Source organism: Haematobia irritans, chromosome 1 (assembly GCF_050003625.1).
Source record: "Haematobia irritans isolate KBUSLIRL chromosome 1, ASM5000362v1, whole genome shotgun sequence".
In the NCBI taxonomy this organism is placed as follows: Eukaryota; Metazoa; Arthropoda; class Insecta; order Diptera; family Muscidae; genus Haematobia; species Haematobia irritans.
Genome location: NC_134397.1, coordinates 133,015,134 through 133,034,372, shown reverse-complemented (window position 1 = coordinate 133,034,372; position 19,239 = coordinate 133,015,134). Strand labels below are relative to the sequence as shown.

General features: G+C 35.9%; 1 long non-coding RNA gene across 2 annotated transcripts in view; it reads right to left on the bottom strand.

The window, feature by feature from the left end:
- Positions 1–18,778, bottom strand: part of LOC142221838 (uncharacterized) — a 236,209-nt gene extending 217,431 nt beyond the window's left edge. The window contains exons 1-2 of one of the 2 annotated variants that reach the window (XR_012718216.1): positions 18,528–18,778; positions 18,099–18,462 (exon numbers count right to left, since the gene is read on the bottom strand). This is a non-coding gene — a long non-coding RNA (uncharacterized LOC142221838). The remainder of the gene's footprint in view (positions 1–18,098; positions 18,463–18,527) is intronic. The other variant, XR_012718215.1, reaches the window with a different exon arrangement.
- Positions 18,779–19,239: the final 461 nt, after the last annotated feature.

Below are 19,239 nucleotides of genomic sequence, written 5' to 3'. Positions count from 1 at the left end.
TGTTCTGAGACCTCAAATGGGAAAGCCAGTGGAAACCAGTCGTCCCTTCCAACGGCTTTACATTGATATTTTGGGGCCATATCCCTGTTCGAAAAACGGCTATATTGGTATATTTATAGTTCTGGATCATTTGACTAAGTTCCACTGGCTTTGCCCACTGAAGAAGTTTACTTCCAACAAGATTCAGGAATATCTTTTGACCCAAATATTCCATACATACGGTGTGCCCGAAACTATAGTCAGTGACAATGGGTCGCAGTTTCAGGCGAATACTTTTAACTCTTTTCTGACGAGTTTAGGTATTCGACACACGTATACGGCATTATATTCGCCGCAGGCCAATGCCTCTGAACGGGTCAATAGGTCCATAATAGCCGCAATCCGGTCCTTTTTAAAAAAAGACCAGCGTATGTGGGACGAGCTCCTGAGCGATATAAGTTGCGCTTTAAGGAACTCCTACCACCAGGCGATTAAGTGCTCGCCCTATTATGCCACTTTTGGCATTAACATGATAACCCATGGTGATTCGTACCGACTGCTGAAGGATTTGGACCTATTGGACGAAACTATAGACCCGTTACCCAGGGAGGATCGACTGGTGCTCATACGAAAAGAGTTGCGAAGAAATATAGCTGAGGCCCATATTCGAAACCGGGAACAATACAATCTTAGAGCCCGACCTCTCTCATATACTGTTGGACAACAGGTATTTAGGCGAAACTTTGCGCAGAGCAACGCCGAGAAACGTTTTAATTCGAAACTTGCTCCCGTATTTGTAAAAGCGATAGTTCGGTCGAAAGTAGGGACAAATTATTACGTACTCGAGGATGTAGAGGGTAAGTCAACAGGGACATACCACGCGAAGGATATTCGTCCATGAATTTTCCGATTAATATCGTTATCAAAGTGATCGATATTACTCGGTTTTGTGATGATGGTAAATGCAACAGAATTTGTTTGAAGGGAAATCTATCTCAGAAGGAATCTGCATCTCATATATAATACGACCTGCTTGCTTATGGCAATGTTGTGTGTATATATGATTGCTGCTACGCGGCAGTTATACATTACATTTGTTACATGTTATTGCACTGCGAGAGACACAGAATCCCTACATGTTAGATACTCCAAACAGAGTCGTCGCTAAATCCTAACCTGCAATGGCACAGTGGTAGAGCATTCGCCTAGAACGCCGAAGGCCCAGGTTCTAATTCTCGCTCGGTTGGAAATATTTTTATTTTTTATCTTTATTGGACTTGGATAATGCGGATTAGGAAGCAAAAGGAAAAAATACCCGATGGTATATCGTTAGAGTAGAAAAAAAAAAAAACAAATAGTCACTCAGAATTTGAGTTGTTTGACAGTTTATTTTTGTACTTGCTAAAATATTTTTCTCTTCGGTAATAATGGGTATACGAAGACTTTTTGTAAGACCTCTTCGCATGCACACCAAATTTTTCTGTTTCTTTTGGTCAATTGACGCTGGCGAAGCACTTTAACTCCGGAAGACTTGTTTTGTTTAATAATTTCACGAAGTAAAGTTAAATGATTTAAATGGTGTACGAATGTTGAATTAAATCTTGTTATTTCGTGGTAATCATAAACGTTTGTAAGAAGAAAATCATTGAATTTGTTCCAATTAATCTATTCGTGTTGATTATTAAGGTGATTTCCTGTGATTTGCAAATTTGTCAAATGTGACCATGGAAATTTTATTTTAGGATACCCCTATAGCACCTGTGTTACATTATTCTTCGTATATAACTTGAGGAACTTTAGATTCATTGTGATCCTAGGTCGATTGGTGAACATATAACCTATTTTCGTGTCTGGTTATCCAGAAGAAGTGATTATTGCATTTTTGCATGCAGAGGTAAGCGTGATTGATGACCATAATGTGACACGCGTGAAATATATGAAGATCATTATTTCAGGATTATATCAGTGCAGCCGGCCGTGTTATTGAAAACCTCCTCGCCTATGGGGAATCAAAGTCCCCTGGTGAGGAGACTTATTTTGGATGTACTCCGGGGGAGCACCGAAGACCGGTTATGACTCCACCCCTAATTGAATACCCTTATGAATGTATTAACAACTTCACCTGTGAAACCATTCACCAGCCGACCTAATTTTTTGAAAAATTATAAGTTTTACATAGCCGCTCTAGTTTATTCAGCAAACGAGAGCCCCCTTTTGTAATGTCGCTCTCTGGTACGGTGCTCTGTTAAACGCTAACAGCTACAGTTCTACATTTCACCACAACCTGTTTTGACCACCAACTCATTGTCTGTAATTCGGCACTTTAACATAACAATGGCCTGTGGCCCAGTGGGTTAACAGCTCGTGTATGGTTTATGCAAATTTTATTGATCTTAGTTCGAATCCCAGAACAGACCATTGAAATTAGTCCGTCAACGTAATAAAAAAAAAAAAATTAATATCCAAAAATTAATTAACTGAATTAATATGAAAAGGAAAATGGAATTACCTATCAGAGCGCATGCAAAATTAGTAATTAACAAATAATCTTAATTCAAATCTAGCTAAGTAACACATCATCAACCAGGAAAGAATTAATTCATCGAGGCCTCGACGGATTTTCGACTTGCATCATGGTCCTAACCAACCAATTAACCTGGCTTAAAAGAAACCAAAAGTAAGTTATTTAAAACCTATTTATTTTCTTTTTCGGTAGATTATTATAATTAAAAATTTTGCATACGACTTTTCTTAAAGAAGATAAAATCGATTTTGGTATTTTGTTTTCCATTTGAACTTTTAAGAAGAATAGTAAAATTTAGTGCATAGGAAATAAGTATTTTGTAAGATAAAGAAAACAATTGAATTTCAACAAAACTAGTTCCTCATGTAATATATTATGGCCGCTGTGTTTGTCATATCGATTTTTATGATTTTTTGAATATAGTTATATAATGAAAACTATGAGTGCTTAAGTTGTTATTATTTTCTGCAAGGGGGTGAGTTAGAACTGGGGGTGTAATTCACTACTGGGGTATTATAAATCTATTTGCCAATAATACCATGGAAGGGTCAGGGTTTTGAGGCCAAGGATTCCAACTCCATCCGGAATCCCTAATTAAAGAATCGAATTGACGGTTATATTTCATTCCACCTTTCATTAAGTTGTTTTAGTTTAATTCCAACCGAATATATTGTGGGGTTATTTTATCTGAGGTTCATGTTAGAACAATTTTGCAATTTCCATCCATCCTTTAAATGAAAACGGGAGTCTATAAAACTTTATTTATGTCCCTGATTGTAAGTTGTGCCAAACCAAATGGGCCCGAACCCCCCCAAACCGACTGAATGCTAGTGCTCAATGGCTCCCAGCCCTTTTGGTTTAGTCATCAGAATGCAATTCTTCATGTCACCTTCTCTTACAATCTTTGTCCAATGTTGAAGGCAGCTTGAAGGTATGACTTCAAGGAAAAGTGTGTCGATGGACATGACCGAATTAGTTGGACATTACATGTCATGTCATACAAGCATACTGAGAAAGCCGAAACACTGTCATATCTTCGTATACCATATACGTAGCGGGTAATGCTATTGAACGTCCTATTCATTCTCTGCATACTTAGGGCATCGCACTTAGCAAAAAGTTCACATCCGTAAAGCATAATGGACATCAAGAATGACTTGGCTAAGATAACCCTTATTCTTAACGGAGTACAACGTTGTGACTGCCATAGTGTCCGAAGTATTGAATATACACGGCCACACATAGCGGTAATATGGTCAGACCACGTCAGAGTGCTGTTGAACATCACCCCAAGATTTCTGGCACGCTCCACTATCCCAATCGTCTGATTATCTATCCTTATGTCAACATTAACTCTAGACCTCACTGTTCGCCCTTTAATCACCAAACACTTAGATTTCATTGGGTTAATAGTAAGACCATTGGCCTGTGCCCACATTGATATCCTCCCAAGATCCTCATTCAATAGAGCCTCACAACTACCAATTGATGATGGTTCGCACCCTATATATAACTGAACATCATCAGCATACATTCGCATCCGACAATGTCTCACCTGCGTAGGTAGATCATTAGAGTATAGAGAGAAGAGCAAGGGTCCTAATATTGAACCTTGCGGAACACCTCTGTTTACCAACCGCACCTGTGATTGCCTGTCCCCAATCCTGACATATTGATACCTATCCGAGAGGTATGATGAAATTAATCTTGCCGACGTGTTTGAAAACCCAAAGAAATTGCGTAATTTTGCACAAAGTAAATCGTGGTCTACGGTGTCAAATGCTTTAGAATGATCTAAAAGCTAACTCCTTATGGAGAAATCATTTGGGAAATTTCCTCTTACAAATTGAATCATCTTTTCTCCCACTGTACATCATCTTTTCATATAACTTACAAGTCCCTTAATCTTATTTTTGTTTCGTTTTGTTACATAGTAATGCAACAACACGAAATTTATTTTTAGAAAGCTAATTTGTTAGAATTCACCTAAGTGGACTAATGTACGCGTTAGAATTGTTGTTGTATCCTGGAAACCAGTTTCTGTAAGTTGTCACATGTTGTTGTAGTTGACTGTAGAAACAATAAGCATTGTTCGACTGTTCACCACTTAGGTGAATTCTAACAAATTAGCTTTCTAAAACTAAATTTCGTGTTGTTGCAGTTTAGTCTTACTTGGACTTACAAGTTTAGTCAATGCATGGTTTTAAGTTGAAATCAAAAAACAACAAAAAATTTTATAGAAATAAAATTTTGACAAAATTTGCTACAGAAATAACATTTTGACAAAATTTTCTATAGAAATAACATTTTGAAAAATATATCTATAGGAATAAATATTTTCTATAAAAAAAAAAATTGACAAAATTTTCTATAAAAATAAAATTTTGTCAAAATTTTCTATAGAAATATAATTTTAACAAAATTTTCTATAGAGGTCAATAATTTATTAATTGGAAAAATAAAATTTGGAAAAAAAAAATTCTATAAAAATAAAATTTTGACAATATTTTATATAGAAATAAAATTCTGACTAAATTTTATATTGAAATAACATTTTGACTAAATTTTCTATAGATATAAAATTTTGACAAATTTTTTTTATAGAAATAAAATCTTGACAAAATTTTGTACAGAAATAAAATTTTGACAAAATTTTTTATTGTGATAAAATTTTGACCAAATTTTTTATTGTGATAAAATTTTGTATAGAAATAAAATTTTGGTAGATTATTTTTGGCGATATGGACCAATTTGTGTGTGATTGGGGATAGGTTATATATAACTATAAACGATATGGACCAATTTTGACATGTTTGTTAGCGGCCATATACCTGCGTAATGTACCAAATTTCATACGAATCTGATGAATTTTGCTCCTCCAAGTTGCTCCGGTGGTCAAATCTGGGGATCCGTTTATATGGGGGCTATACGTAAAAGTGGTCCAATATGGCCCATTTGCGATACCATCCGACCTACATCAATAATTCAATTCGTTCGGAAGTTGGCCTGGTTTCAACAGACGTACGGACGGACGGACATGCTTAGATCGACTCAGAATGTCACCACGATCCAGAATATATATACTTTATGTGGTTTTAGAACAATATTTCGATGTGTTACAAAAGGAATGACAAAGTTAATATACCCTCATCCTATGGTGGAGGGTATAAAAAATGTTTTGTGTTGTCATTTGGCAAAGCACCGATTGCTAAACCGATCTCTTTTCAAAAAGAAAAAAAATTGTTTTTTAAAAATTCCCTTTTGGCAAAGAACCGATTGCTAAGCCGAACTCTTTCCAAAAAGCCCCATATGCCCACTAACTAACTGTTAAGGGTTTCAACTTCCCACCAGTTAACGGCTGAGAAATATGCAAATTACAAAAAAAAAAAATAATTTGGGAATTTTGGGGATGTTTGATACCAATTTTGGGAATAATTTATTCAGCAATTTTTACTAAAACAGTTTTCTCTGCAAAAATCAACAAAAATCCTAATGACATCACAATTAGTTCATAGGTTATAAAGGTTTCAATTCATATTTTTAATTCCCAAAAAATCGGAATGTTTGAAAAAAAATATCTCTTAATGATACTCTCAAATGTACGCCTTGTGTAAAATTTGAAGCAAATCAGAGTAAAATCCTGGCTTCTGGGGCAATATAAGTGCATATGGGCCGTAAGATATATATGACAGCTATTTCTAACTGAACCGATTTCAAAATCATCGCTCAATCGACTCAGAAATTAATTCTAAGACGATCGACATACTAAAAGATGGGTCTTAGATGGGTCCTTCTTTGCATTACATACAAATGCACAAATGGGTATAAAATGTGTGTGTGTGTTTTTTTAATATTAATGCCGATTTTTAAAATGCAAGTGCCGATTGTGATTTTTTAGGAAAAGGTGATAATTTTTCTTGAATTGTTTTGCTATTTTTGTGAGGCTATGTTAATACTCGTGTCTATACAGACAAACCCGCTTGGTAGGCAGCATTGGAGCATTTATTCATGAGATACCGGTCGAAATGTTGGAAAGAAAATACCAAAATTACTTTTTTCGAATCAATTAATTTTAAAACGCTATGGAATCAATATTTGTCATATTTTGATAATATGTAAATGTATTTCAGTATATTTGTGTACCGATGATCCATGAGGACCATTCTATAACACAAATATTTTTTTTTTTTCAGACAAACTTTTCCCATACAATTGTTTATACCCTCCACCATACACTGAAAAAAAAAACATGCCCGGTTCCAAAAATTTTGTCTTTACTTTAAAAATTTTGGTATTGATTCCGAGCCAAATAAGCGGAGAATACAAGTAAGGATACTTTTAAGACACAATTCTCTTTTAAATTTGGGTTTTAAATTCTTCACTTTTTCAGCCTTTTTTCTTCATATGCTATCAAAGTCCTTTAAATTTCATTAAATTTAAAGAATTTTTCTGAATTATGGAAGTCAAGTTGACCTTAGCCCACACATTTTTTCTTCCATGTTTCGTAAGGACAATACGACTTCATTAAAAAGTTTATCGACTTTTGGACAAGGAAAAAACGTTATATTAGAGAAATGCGTCTTCTATGCTAAGAAAAATTTGCATTCGTATTTTAAGGACATGAAATCTTTGACCTCACGACAATATTTTTTTCAGTGTAGGATGGGGGTATATTAACTTTGTCATTCCGTTTGTAACACATCGAAATATTGCTCTCAGACTAGAGGTGTGCACGTGACACGAAATTGTCGTGACTTACGAAAATTTTCATGACTCACGTGTGAGTCACGCTAAGGGAAACTGCGTGAGTGTGCGTGAGCGTGATTAACCAACCAAATGTCATGCGTGAGCGTGATTCACGAAAATAATATCTTCGTGAGCGTGCGTGAGTAACGAATTTCGGAAAAGCACGCTCACGAAAATAATCCCGCTTACGAACATAAAATGCTTAGGAGTTGAATTCATTTATAATTTTTGTGATATCCTAGGTGTTAAGTTTTATAACGCTCTCGATTTTAATCATATTCAGTCAGGTTCTGTAGGTAAATTACTCATAAAATTATTCGTGAGTCACGAGGTTTTTCGTGAGTCACGACATTTAAAAGATTTTCGTGCGTGAGTACAAATTTTCTTTTCGTGAGCGTGAGTCCTACCAAAAAATATCGTGCGTGAGTGTGCGTGAATAAGATTTCTCCGTCGTGAGTGTGCGTGAGCAAAATATTACTCACGTGCACACCTCTATCACAGACCCCATAAAGTATATATATTCTGGGTCGTGGTGAAATTCTGAGTCGATCTAAGCATGTCCGTCCGTCTGTTGAAATCACGCTAACTTCCGAACGAAACAAGCTATCGACTTGAAACTTGGTACAAGTAGTTGTTATTGATGTAGGTCAGATGGTATTGCAAGTGGGGCATATCGGTTCTCTTTTACGTATAGCTCCCATATGAACGGGCCGCCAGATTTGGCTTGCGGAGCCTCTAAGAGAAGCATATTTCATCTAATCTGGCTGAAATTTGGTACATGGTCTCTAAAAACCGTGCAAAAATTGGTCCATATCGGTTCATAATTATATATAGCCCCCATATAAACCGATCCCCAGATTTGACCTCCGGAACCTCTTGAACAAGAAACAAAATTCATCCGATCTGGTTGAAATGTGGTACATTTCGCTAGTGTATGGCCGTTAACAACCATGCCAAAATTGGTCCGTATCGATCTATATTATATATAGCCCCCATATAGACCGATCCCCAATCACAGAAAAATCACGATTGACATAGAAAATTTTTTTATTTTTTTTATTTCTATAGAAAATTTTATTTCTATAGAAAATTTTGTCATAATTTTATTCCTATAGAAAATTTTGTCAACATTTGATGTCTTTAGGAAATTTTGTCAAAATATAATTTCTATACAAAATTTTGTCACAAATTTATTTCTATAAGAAAATTTTGTCAGAATTTTATTTCTGTAGAAAATTTGGTGAGAAGTTTATTTCTGTAGAAAATTTTGTCAAAATGTTATGTCTCTAGAAAATTTATGAAACATTTCATAGTTGGAGAGGAATATTTGACAAAAACTTCCAAAACATCAAGAATTCTACCAATCTACCAAACAGTAAAAAATCTGCCATTTTTGGTAGACTCGTGTTCATAATCAGAGATGGTCTGTATCAAACTTTTTTAGGTTTGCGATTGTCGCAAAGTTGTAAACGTCGTAAACGTCACATACGCGTCGTAAATGTAGAAAAAGTAACAAAAGTCGCAAACTGAAAATACTTTAGTCGCGTCGGCTAGGCAGCGAATTCGATGATATCCAAGACGATGGTAGGTGCGAAGAAGTTTCAATTCTTAGGAATGTTCACAATTTTCGGTTTTAGTCCCCACATTTTCCCTATTGCACGAGTACAGGGTAACCGTGGATTTCCTCGTCCTTTCTTAGCTTTAAGTTCAGTCTCCTGTCCAATATAACTCCAAGGTATTTTACACACTCACTAACGGGAATTTCGATACCACCTAAGAAAATAGGCTTGACCATGGGAAAACTTTCACAAATTTCTGCAGAAACTCACAGCAAATACTGTCAAACTAAATTAAAAAATTTTCAGGATTTCTTCTATTCAAAATTTGGTTTTCTACAGTAGGTTTACGACTTTTGCGACATACGTATTATACCGTCGCAAACGTATGTCGCAAAAGTCACAGTTTGTGACAGGCCAACCCTGTTCATAATTGTATAAAGCGACCCCCATATCTCAATTATGCGCAAAAGTTCATATCGGTTCGTAATTATCAGGTCAAGAACTGATAATTACGAACGGAAAGGTCGATTACGTATTTAATCGATCTTTTGTCTACTATATATCCCGCATAGTCTAACTTACAATTCAGAAGATGATGTTAAGAAGTTTTAAGATGACTTGCCATCGGCCGCAACTCAAGTAATTTAATTGTGGATGACCGTCTTTAGTAGAAGTTTCTACGCAATCCATGGTGGAGGGTACATAAGATTTGGCCTGGCCGAACTTACGGCCGCATATACTTGTTTTGAATTTATTTTAAAAGGCTTTTTTTATCTGGAGCTGAGATTCAACTTCTTTAACATTATAACATTGTACGAACTGCATTGATAATGTTTGTATATTCAGAAGAATTTTCGTTAATTTTTTTAAAATCATAATTTAATAAATTCCTACTGGGAGTTTATTCGTTAATTAGTATTTATTGCCTTCTGGTTTTGTGGTTGCGATGGAAATAATAAAACAAAGCCAAGCAATTTGGCAAACGAATTAGTAAAACGGAACAAGTTCTTTAAACGAGTCCCATTATGGGTACCCCTATGCGATTTAATTGAATTCAAAGAGTTTTTATGATTTTTGTTTGACTAAATAAATCCTATGATTTCGGTTGAATGTTGATATCCTTGATGGAATATTATTATACCCTACATTATTCTCACTTATATTGCTGAAAGCCTGTAGTTTCTGTTGGATGATGTTACTTATAAGCCAGGTCTCGTATCCATAGAGTAGAAAGGTTTTGACGACAGCATTATATGAAGCGGTTCGGAAACTTCTTAACCTATCAATGAAAGAGAATAGGTAGTTTTTCAAAAATATTTTTATTTTTCAATATAATCTCCTGAAACTTCAATACACTTAGTCCAACGATTTTCTAGCAATTCTATCCCTTGATTACAATAGTTTTCCTCAAGGTCTTCAAAATAGTGGTTTACAACTGTTATTGCATCTTCATCACTGGGAGCTAAATCAGGAGAATAAGGTGGGTGGTCAAGCATTGTATTGATGAAAAATTATTGTTTTGTATTGTAAGCCAGGACGTTTTTTTTTGAATTTGTACATTTAATTGATCCAAAAGGTTACAATAGTACTCTGAATTTATTGTTTTACCCTTTTGCAGATAGTCAATCAATAAAATACCTTCGACGTCCCAAAAACCATTGTCATAACTTTACCAGCCGATTGAATTGTTTCTGCCTTCTTTGGGGCACTTCCTCAAGCTTCAGTCCACTGTTTGGATTGTTCTTTTGTCTCTGGAGTGTAGTGGTGGATCCATGTCTCATCAACAGTTATGAAACTACGCTTCAAATCCATTTTATTTCTCTTAAAACGATCCAAACAAGCTTGAGAAATGTTCATTCTTGTGCGTTTTTGATCGACTGTTAACAAATGCGGCACCAATCCTGCAGAAAGGTTTTTCATCTGTTGTTCTTCATGCAAAATTAAATAGACTCGATCATTTGAGATGCCCATGATATTAGCAATTTCACGCACTTTTATTCGTCGATCATTTAATACCATATTATGCACTTTGGCTACAATTTCTGTTGTTGTTGCTGTTTTTGGACGTCCACTACGTGGTTCATCTTCAATGCTTGTACGACCACGTTTAAATTCAGCAACCCAATTTTTTACCCTCCACCATAGGATGGGGGTATATTAACTTCGTCATTCCGTTTGGAACAAATCGAAATGTTGCTCTTAGACCCCATAAAGTATATATATTCTCGTGGTGAAATTCTGAGTCGATCTGAGCATGTCCGTCCGTCCATCTGTTGGAATCACGCTAACTTCCGAACGAAACAAGCTATCGACTTGAAACTTGGCACAAGTAGTGGTTATTGATGTAGGTAGGATGGTATTGCAAATGGGCCATATCAGTCCACTCTTACGTATAGCCCCCATATAAACGGACCCCCAAATTTGGCTTGCCGATCCTCTAAGAGAAGCAAATTTTATCCGATCCGGAAATTTTGTACATGGTGTTGGTATATGGTCTCTAATAACCATGCAAAAATTGGTCCACATCGGCCCATAATTATATATAGCCCCCATATAAACCGATCCCCGGATTTGGCTTGCCGAGCCTTTAAAAGAAGCAAATTTCATCCGATCCCGCTGAAATTTGGTACATGGTGTTGGTATATGGTCTCTATTAACTATGCAAAAAGTGGTCCAAATCGGTGCATAATTATATATAGCCCCATATAAACCGATCACCAAATTTGACTTCCGGAGCCTCTTGAAAGACCAAAATTCATCTGATTCAGTTGATATTTGGTACGTGGTGTTAATATATGGCCTCAAACACCCATGCAAAAATTGGTCGAAATCGGTCCATAATTATATATAGCCCCCATATAAATCGATCCCCAGATTTGACCTCCGGAGCCCCGTGGAAGAGCAAAATTCATCCGATTTGGCTGAAATTTGGTACGTGATGTTAGTATATGGTATCTAACAACCATGCATGAATTAGTTTATATCAGTCCATAATTATATATAGCCCATATATAAACCGATCCCCAGATTTGACCTCCGGTGCCTTTTGGAGAAGCAAAATTCATCCGATCTGGTTGAAATTTGGTACGTGTTGGTAGTATATGATATTTAACAACCATGCCAAAAGTAGTCCATATCAGTCCATAATCATATATAGCCCCCATATAAACCGATCCCGAAATTTGGTTTTGGAGCCTCTTGGAGGAGCAAATTTCATCCGAGTCAGGTGAAATTTGGTGCATTGTGCCTAACTAGACCATATCGGTCTATGGTTATATATAGCCCTCAGATAAATCGATCCCCAATCACACAAAAATTGGTCCATATCAAGTTCATAATTGTATAATAACCCCACATAAGCGACCCCCATATTTCAATTCTGGCTCCCTACGTACCGTGCAAAAGTTCATATCGATTCGTAATTATTTGTAGACTTACCTACATATACCTTTTTTGTCTAATATATACCACGTATGGACTAACTCACAATTTAGAAAACGATTTAAGATACCACATCCCAAGTAATTCGATTGTGGATGACAGTCTTTCGTAGAAGTTTCTACGCAATCCATGGTGGAGGGTACATAAGATTCGGCCTGGCCGAACTTACGGCCATATATACTTGTTTACTGTTGCATATGAAGAAGCACTTTCACCTAACACATTCACCATATCATTATGAATTTCTTGTCCCGATAAACCTTTTTTATGTAAATATTCAATGACAGCACGCATTTCTAATTTTTCCATTGTAAAAAAATTGCGCATGCGTCTTTTTTGAACACCTGTTTCTATATGAAGGAGTTGCCAGATCGAAACAAAATGTAACACGTGTTCATAACAGAGATGGAAGTTTCCAAAACACTTAACTTTTTTCTGTTTATACCGCGATTTTTGTGCTAGGCTAAGAAGTTTCCGAACTGCCCTCGTATATGGTATAATGGTTACCTTGGTTTTTGGTGTAAGGTTATTGAACTTCCAGATGTTACGGAGCTAGTGGTATGCGGTTCTTACCAGATCTGTTGTCTTCTGTTACGCTGCCTAAGTAGCAGATGCTATCGACGTTACTAATTAATTCTTCATTAAGGGGGAAATATTTGGTGTTTGATAAAATTTGATGCTTATACATATCGTTTTTCTTGCGTTTTTCTTCCACCATAGGATGGGGGTATATTAACTTTGTCATTCCGTTTGTAACACATCGAAATATTGCTCTAAGATCCCATAAAGTACAGTCGAAGCTCTGTTTAACGAATATCCCATTTAGCGAAAATCCAATTTAACGAACGTCAAAATTCTTAACATTGAGTATTCTAAATAACGAACAATTGAACAAAATTTACGTTCGATTTAACGAAAAGGCTTTTAATCTTAAGAAAATAAACAACAAAAAATCAGCACTATTTGACGATTGTGAGAATGGCTTAAGTCCTTAGGAAATGTCCACAAAGTACGGCATTCCCAAGATATTTAGATTCCATTAAAATGTTTGAAAACACATATTCAATGGCCGGGTAACTGGTAAAGTTAGGTTAGATAGAGTGGCGCAGCTTCGCTACGGGAAATGGATCTACAACAGAGCCACAGGACTACTCCCTGGTGTGAATAGACCAGTCCCAGTTCTGGCCGAAACGTATGGAAGGGACCGGTCACTTCAACACGGGTTTGTCATTGACGGGGATAAATTTACACTGCAGGCCACGGATTGGACTCATTCCAAACTACATAACCTGGGAGAACTTAGTAGGACTAGACAGGTCCTCATGAACCAATCTGGGACAAACCCTTAGGTACCGGTATTATTTTGATCATCCAAACTGCACCAGAAAGAAAAACTTTTGGACTATGTTGGCCCATAGGTAAATGTCTAGATCAAATAAAATTTTAAAATAAAGAGAGTATAGAAATCAATAAAATATATGAAAATTTAAAAACTACGACAAACTCGAGCACTGGTACTAGTCCTGTGATAGGTTCGTTAGTGGCAATATTTCGTAGGATTGCCAGTTGAACAAGTGGTGAATTTTTCTCTTAATAATGAGTGCTACCCGATTCTATATTTAGCTCAATAACAAGGAACCTCCGTCTTATAGCTGAAGAGAAACTATAAAATACACAGGTATGTCAACATCATTAGTGAGAGGGATAAACTACCGCTGAAAAACTTTTTTGGTGCTCGGTCGAAACGGCAATCTAGCGTTGAGAGTACATCTATGCCGACAGGAGCAGCAGAGTAATGGTGTATGTAGGGCGTTTTAGGAAGATGTTACTATGAACACTACCTATGCCTGGCCCATCTTGAAACCGGGGACTGGAAACAAATTAGGCAATTCGTCGAAGAAGTTAAGAGCACACAAATTATGACATTGGTGTATATAGGTCCCCATACGACAACGAATCTTGGATCCTCTTTTCAATCTAACCTAACCTAGATATATCAAGTTCATCAGGATTATTTTAAGTATTATTTTTTAAGTGTCTCTGTGCTTTAATTTTTTCAAATGATTATGAATTTTTACTCATCTGGTAAAAAACTACGATTTTCAATAAGAGTTAACATTTAGTATTCCCGTTCGATTTAACGAATTTTTCTAAATAACGAAAGAGCCTGACAATATATCGTTCGTTAAACCGAGCTTCGACTGTATATATATTCTGGGTCGTGGTGAAATTCTGAGTCGATCTGAGCATGTCCGTCCGTCCGTCCGTCTGTTGAAATCACGCTAACTTCCGAACGAAACAAGCTATCGACTTGAAACTTGGCACAAGTAGTTGTTATTGATGTAGGTCGGATGGTATTGCAAATGGGCCATATCGGTCCACTTTTACGTATAGCTCTCATATAAACGGACCCCCAAATTTGGCTTGAGATTGCTCTAAGAGAGGCAAATTTCATCCGATCCGGCTGAAATTTGGTACATGGTGTTAGTATATGGCCTCTAACAACCATGCAAAAATTGGTCCATATCGGTTCACTTTTACGTATAGCCCCCATATAAACGGACCCCCAAATTTGGCTTGAGATTGCTCTAAGAGAGGCAAATTTCATCCGATCCGGCTGAAATTTGGTACATGGTGTTAGTATATGGCCTCTAACAACCATGCAAAAATTGGTCCATATCGGTTCACTTTTACGTATAGCCCCCATATAAACCGATCCCCCGATTTGGCTCGCGAGGCCTATAAGAGAAGCAAATTTCATCCGATCCGGCTGAAATTTGGTACATGATGTTAGTATATGGTCTCTAACAACCATGCAAAAATTGGTCCACATCGGTCCATAATTATATATAGCCCCCATATAAACCGATCCCCCGATTTGGCTTGCCAGGCCTCTAAGAGAAGCAAATTTCATCCGATCCGGCTGAAATTTGGTACATGGTGTAAGTATATTGTTTCTAACAACCATGCAAAAATTGGGCCACATCGGTCCATAATTATATATAGCCCCCATATAAACCGATCCCCCGATTTGGCTCGCGAGGCCTATAAGAGAAGCAAATTTCATCCGATCCGGCTGAAATTTGGTACATGGTGTTAGTATATGGTCTCTAACAACCATGCAAAAATTGGTCCACATGGGTCTATAATTATATATAGCCCCCATATAAACCGATCTCCAGATTTGACTTCCGGAGCCTCTTGGAAGACCAAAATTCATCTGATTCAGTTGAAATTTGGTACGTGGTGTTAATATATGGTATCCAACAAACATGCAGGAATTGGTTCATATAAGTCCATAATTATATATAGCACCCATATAAACCGATCCCCAGATTTGACCTCCGGTGCCTTTTGGAGAAGCAAAATTCATCCGATATGGTTGAAATTTTGTACGTGGTGGTAGTATATGATATTTAACAACCATGCCAAAAGTGGTCCATATCAGTCCAAATTTCATCCGAGTCAGTTGAAATTTGGTACATTGTGCTAGTATATGGCAGTTACAACCATGCCAAACTAGGTCCATATCGGTCTATAGTTATATATAGCCCTCATATAAATCGATCCCCAATCACACAAAAATTTGTCCATATCAATAATTGTATATAGCCCCCATATAAGCGACCCCCATATTTCAATTCCGGTTCCCTACGTACCGTGCAAAAGTCCATATCGATTCGTAATTATTTGTAGAATTACCTACACATACTTTTTTGTCTAATGTATTCCACGTATGGACTAACTCACAATTTAGAACACGATTTAAGATACCACAACCCAAGTAATTCGATTGTGGATGAGAGTCTTTCGTAGAAGTTTCTACGCAATCCATGGTGGAGGGTACATAAGATTCGGCCTGGCCGAACTTACGGCCGTTTATACTTGTTTAACAATCTCTCCGTATACCAAAACAACGCGATTCCAACTAAAAAAACAACCGACGCGCAAATATATCGATTACACCCACGCGCAAACACATCGATTACGATGACAGGTATCGATTACAGGTAGACAATAGAAATTTAGGAAAATTTCCTATATTCTAACAAGTGTGTTTCCTTAAGTTTTGAAAGGATTGCATACTTCTTAGTACGAATGAACTAAAATATTTTTCTATGCCAAGTGTTGTTCGTATGTATGAAAAACTTTCTATTATAAAGGAAGTCGCGATTATCATTTTATAAGAAATTTTACTAATTTTGAGGAAACTTGGTTTTAGTTCGGTTTTTGTTTATTTTTACGAATGCTTTGTTATCGGTGAATAAAATTTTCTTTTCAGTAGTAAATTCTTATACCCAGCGAAGAAAATAGTATGAGTAAAATTCCATGCATTATTCTAGTTAATGAACTATTCCTAACTGCTTACAGTTTAGGATTGTTTTACTGAAACGAGTAAATTTTATTACCTTAAAATTTACCTTAATGGAAATAAAATGGATAAACTATATTGATGAAAATTTTTTCCTTTAGTTTCGAAGGCACTTTTTTCTGGGTGTATCAAGTTCATAATTGTATAATAGCCCCCACATAAGCGACCCCCATATTTCAATTCTGGCTCCCTACGTCCATATCGTCCATAATATGTGCCACGTATGGACAAACTCACAATTTAGAAAACGATTTAAGATACCACAACCCAAGTAATTCGATTGTGGATGACAGTCTTTCGTACAAGTTTCTACGCAATCCATGGTGGAGGGTACATAAGATTCGGCCTGGCCGAACTTATGGCCATATATAATTGTTTACTGTTGCATGTGAAGGAGCACTTTCACCTAACACATTCACCATATCATTTTGAATTTCTTGTCCCGATACACCTTTTTATGTAAATATTCAATGACGAACTGCCCTCGTATATGGTATAATGGTTACCTTGGTTTTTGGTTTAAGGTTATTGAACTTCCAGATGTTACGGAGCTAGTGGTATGCGGTTCTTACCAGATCTGTTGTCTTCTCCCAATAAACACAAACGTTTGAAAAATACTAAAATTCAATAATTTTTCAAACATTTTTTCAAAGGATTAGGGTAATATTCAAGTTGAGAAATTGTTGAGAAAATCGCGTTCTCAACAAAAAACAGACATTACCCTCAACAGTAAAATTCAACACAATAGCTATAATTTCTCAATTGTAATCCTCAAATTGAAATGCATCGCTACTCAATAATTTCTCAAACAGTTTTCAATGTGAGAAAAATAAAAAACTAGCATTGTTGCGAATACTTTCAAACCACAATTTGTATGAAAGTCAATCCTAGTTCCAACTGAAAGTCAATACTAAATTTCTAGGGATTTTGTAAATTTTATTATTTTTTCGTTAACAAATATAATAATCTTAAAAATAACATTAATAATATATGAAAATAATAATATTATACCAATCAAAATGTAATTATCTTATTAAACGTATTAATAAATAAAACTATGAATACAACTTTAAATATCTTAAACATTTTTACATGTATAATTCCATTTCCTCCATAATGTTGGTGTCATTAATATGCTGGCAATTTGAAATATTTACTATCGAGGAACTTGCTGGCTTGTGTGTTAGAATAGATTCCAGCAAGAGGAAATCACAAAATATCAAACTGATGACGGGATGTAAATTGATGTAATGCACATTTTCATCCAGAAGTTCTTGATATAGGAATTGTTGCACTTTGTTTTAATTGGTTGCACTTTGTAAGTTTTCTGAAAACTTTTCTTTGTTGTTTCCTTCATCGGTTTTTCATCGGCCAACATCTTCCAAGAATATACCATTCAATGATTTTAGTTTTCTGCAAAACAATCGAGTTTTTTGATTTCCATTATGTTTTCATTTCACTTTTTATTTTGACTTACCAATTTGTATTTCTTCCAACTGACCAGGTACTTCGTGATTTCCTCAAGAACGTTGGTATTACAAAATTGTTGTTATTAAAATACTGGCAATTTTCAGGAACTTGATGGCCAGATAATTGGAATAAATTTCCAGCAATTTCAATTCACAAAATAACAAATTAAACCGATGATGCGATATAAATTAAACTATCGATGTGATGCGAATTATCATCCAGTAGTTGTTGATATGGAAAAGCATAAATACCAAGTTTTTTTGGTTGCACTTTGATTTATGGAAACTTTCTCTTCTCGATAAGCCACTACCATTTTTCATCGGCCAGCCTCTTAATGTGTCCAAGAATCAGCATCCAAATATTTTAGTTGTCTGCAAAGAGATTTGAGTTTAGTGACTTCCTTCAAGTTTTCATTTCGTGTTTTAGTTTTACTTACCAATTATTATAAGCAATTTCAATTGATTATTAAAAAATTTCCACATTTTTGTATTTCTTCCACGAACTTTGTTGTCCAAAATAGTATTGAAAACCATGTGGTTTTTTCGTTGCATTTCAGGGTAGTGTTTTGTCAAAGTTTTCTCCAATTATCTTCAACACATTTTCAAAGTTTTCGTCAACATTTTGCCAAATTGGTTGTAATTCGCAAACAATTTGAAGATGAATTGAAGATGAGCTTTTTCAAGTCAAGTTGAATTTATGTTGAAAATGATATTTACCCTCAAACTGAAGAGGTGTTGCATTTGAAAAACGCTCATCCTGTGTTTATTGGGCTGTTATGCTGCATAAGTAGCAGATGCTATCGACGTTACTAATTAATTCTTCATTAAGAGGGAAATTTGGTGTTTGATAACATTTGATGCTCATACATATCGTTTTTCTTGCGTCTGTTTTTAGATCATATTCCTGCGCTTTCTCCGCTCAATCTTTCATTTTGTTCTGCTTATCTTTTCAGTTTGGGGCCAGAAGTAGCAGGTCGTCTCCGTAATCGAAGTCGTCCGGTTGCTGATTAATTATCCGTTATATGCCTTTGTTGTGGCTGGTCATTATTTCAAGGTATTCCAAGGTAGCTACAAGAAGTATGGGAGATAAAAGACATCCTTGTTTTACACCACACGCTGTGTTGAAAGCCCCGTTACTTTATCACAATG